This window comes from Miscanthus floridulus, chromosome 5, assembly GCF_019320115.1.
Source record: "Miscanthus floridulus cultivar M001 chromosome 5, ASM1932011v1, whole genome shotgun sequence".
NCBI classification, from domain to species: Eukaryota; Viridiplantae; Streptophyta; class Magnoliopsida; order Poales; family Poaceae; genus Miscanthus; species Miscanthus floridulus.
In genome coordinates this window covers 124,690,421-124,693,891 of record NC_089584.1, presented here as the reverse complement: position 1 = coordinate 124,693,891, position 3,471 = coordinate 124,690,421, and the positions used below count along the sequence as shown (strand labels likewise).

General features: G+C 51.6%; 1 pseudogene; it reads right to left on the bottom strand.

The window, feature by feature from the left end:
• LOC136455282 (uncharacterized) lies at positions 1-2,898 on the bottom strand (annotated as a pseudogene).
• Positions 2,899-3,471: the final 573 nt, after the last annotated feature.

Sequence of the window (3,471 nt, the reverse complement as noted above, 5' to 3'; positions counted from 1 at the left end):
TCAGCACCAGAAGAGGTAGAAGAAAGACAGCAAAATCAGAGCAATCAGTATCTGGTCCCTAAAAGAAACGATCTTGGGAAGGTCAATGCGGCTGGCGTGCCGGCCAACCTCAGAAAGATGCAGGTCGTCTGGACAGTACATGAGTTCCACGGAGATGAAGGGGCCTGGTTCATCGGTCATCTCAAACAGTACCTCTCCAACAGAGGTCTTGAACTGCCCATTGGACCATTCCTGAGTTCAGAGGTACACTGTCAATATTTTCAGACCTAGAACAGAACATCCGGCAGGCGCGTACACTGGCCGAACTGAGTTACAGAGAAAGCACTGGACATATACAGTACATACTTCACAGTACGCAACAGTAGGCTAAGGCATTTATGTGCTAATTTGAGATCATTTCATTCATTTGAGATCTTGGCAGTTCTTAAATTAGACAGTAAGCATGTTACCTGAATCTGCTTGCCGATTGTGACAAGCATACAGCCTGCAGGCAAACTGGAGAAGGTTGAGCCCCCCAGATTGCGGAGACAAATCCGCCGATCATGTGCACAGAGGTGGATGCTCAAAGCGTGCGAGTTAGGAGCAGTAGTGCTGTCAAACTCGTTCCAACATGTTACTGCTGTACAATGTCAGGCACAGGATTGACGGGGCTTCTCTGAACTGAGCAGAGGCTTTAGGATTTTTGACGTTATCAGATCGAACCCTGATGGCAACTTTTGCTACATCCTCCATTTTGGACGCCAAAGTGTCCATCTTCTCCCTAGCAAAATTGAATGGACTCATGTTAGTGTGGTGGTGACGACAGACAGAGTTTGTCTGGGCCGTTATGCTGAATTTGGTTGTATATGTCCACATGGGCCTACCACACTCCTTGCATAGTTGGTCTGGGCCTTTAATTTTTTTTTCGTAAGGAGGCCTTTGGGAATTGGGTTTGTCAAGGAAACACACATACACTGCTTCGTCTACTCTAAAAAAATTGCACAGCGCCGCGTCCGCGTCGCCCAAGACGAGGGCGCGCGAAGAGATCGCGTCTGAGCCCGGCGGAGGCGCCGGCGCATGCGCCGGAGGGAAGTTGAAGCGCTTCCGCGGTGGCAGGGAGAGGTCGGGCACGCGGAGGGAGGCCTCGAGGAACTCTGCGAGGACGCGCGCTCGTCGGCTGCGGCGGAGCGCACGCCGCGCGCCGTGCGGATCGGGGTCGGCGCCGGCGGCGGGCCGCGGGGCCCTGGACGTCCCCGTCATGCCTGGGATGAGAGGGTGGGTGGGAGGGGATGTGGTGACCTTCGGGCGGCGACGATCGTGCGCTGCTCCAGTCTGCTGGGGTTGGTGGTGCCTTGCCCGTTTCCACCTTTGCTGTGGTGGACTGGTGGTATCCGACTATCCGTGGTTGCGTGGGTTTGAAGAAAGAGGGGCCGGGACGGCGATCGGCGAGTGGTCGTGAGAATGAGATGCTGCTGGTGGCCGTCAGATGAGGAGCGAGGATGGCTCGATGGCGCGTGGATGGCACTTCCGCGGCACAAAACTCTGGGCTGGGTGGCGAGCGGCGGCAGGCCGCAGGGCAAAAGGTGGCGGTGGCTGTTTGCTTGTAGGATGCTGGATTGCTGGGATGGAAGCCAGCGCCGGTCCGTCAAAATTTCGGCCGTTGACCACGAGAGAACGGTCACGTTTGGATTAGAGCCGCGATTTGATCTGGTGAACTAGAAATCACCGCGGCCTGTCCAACTTAGCGTGCAGCGATCACCTCGCGGCAATGAACGCGACAGAGGCAGCTCGTTCAATTCGCATTTGATCTGATGAACTGGAAATCAAGGACGGGACAGGGGTGCTGCCGTGCTGGACTGCTGGTGCTGCACAATCGTGGATGCACGTCTCCTGGACATCCCAACCGGCCGCCTGTTCCACCACCATGAATCCACCATGCATATCCTCTCATCTAGATCCAGGAAACTATTGATTTGCAGTGACCCACCGCCCGCCGCCCGCCGCCCCAACCAAATCAATTGCTCCCCCCTCCGGTCTCCTCTCCTGTATTTTAGAATTTTTAAAACAAACTAAAAAAGACAAAAGACAATATACTCTTATTTTATTTCTTAATCAGGTGTTTTTTTTTTTGCGAACATAATTAGGTGTTATTGTCGACATGATTAATAAAAATTAGTTGATAAGTGACAAGTCGATATAAGCGTCGTCCCAACTCCCAACCCAAAAACTATTGGCTCTATCTTTGTCAAGTTATATAGAACCAACTGGTGTCCTCAAATCGAACTGTGATGCCTCCTTTCTGCCTAGTTCATCGTCGGGCTGCTGGGGCTTCTTGATACGGAATGACGTGGGAGATGTGGTCATCACCGGTCGCGGGAGGGTTGATCACCTTCTGAATGCGTTCCATGCTGAGCACGTAGCCTGTCTTCGAGGCATACAAACGGGCGTGGACCTTGGCATTGGTCACTTGATCGTTGAAACTGATGCAAAGCTGGTTGTCCAGGCCAGTCTCGACCAATGACTTCGACAATGCTATTGTGGGTCTCTTGGTAACGGAGATAAAGACTTTAGTGTCTTCTTGTTTCCTTAGCTTTGAGTGCGTGTTTAAATTAAATTAAAGCACGGAGTGCAATCAAGCTGCTCATGAGCTAGCTGCGCTGGGTCTTTTATGTAATCAGGGATAGGAGCAAATTATGAGCTCTGAGAGTGTTCATGTAATTGGTGCTAACAACTTGTTAGTAGTTTAAAAAAAAACTGACTTGCTAGTAGTTGAATAATAAATAGTGTATCTTCTCAGCAGGTGACTGATGGATATCAGTCACCTTCTCCACCGTCACGCCCCCGCCCGCCCGTCTCTCCGAGCGCATCGCGCTGCTTAGCATGCAGCCCGACGCTCTCCCTTTGCCCAGTATGCAGCATCGCTGCCCAGTCTCGCAGACCATGCCCCCACTCCCGGCCGGGTCCTCTCACAGGCGCTGCCCAGCATGCAGTCTCTCAGGCAGGGTGACTAATGGATTTGCGAACCATGATGCGACTGCGTTTGATTATTTCTCTAATAAATTCACCCAGTTTCAAAAAAAAAAAAGTTATAAAGAAACTACACAAAGAAAAAACGGGAACGGCCTGGCTGACCGAGTGGTTAGTGCAAACTCGGTACCTCCTCCTAGGGTGGTCAGAGTTCTCCCAAGAGACTCACTCTTTATTTGTGGCTTCGGCCGCAGCGACCAAGGGAAAAAACTCTCTCGTCTGCTCCACATCCAAAGCATAGGTCTGTGACCAGTTAATCTCACGGAGCTACGGTGCCGCTGTGTATGGGTGGGGCAGGATTTCGAAGGTTTTCTCGATCTACGTGAGCAGATCTTTTTTTAAGCCAAAATATCTGGGATTGTCTAGCAAGCGCGGATCGAATTTTTTTAACAAAAAAAAAACGGTCCACAGTTCCTAATGACTGACGAATGGATCATGGCCTTCGGGGCCCATAAGCAATGGCCT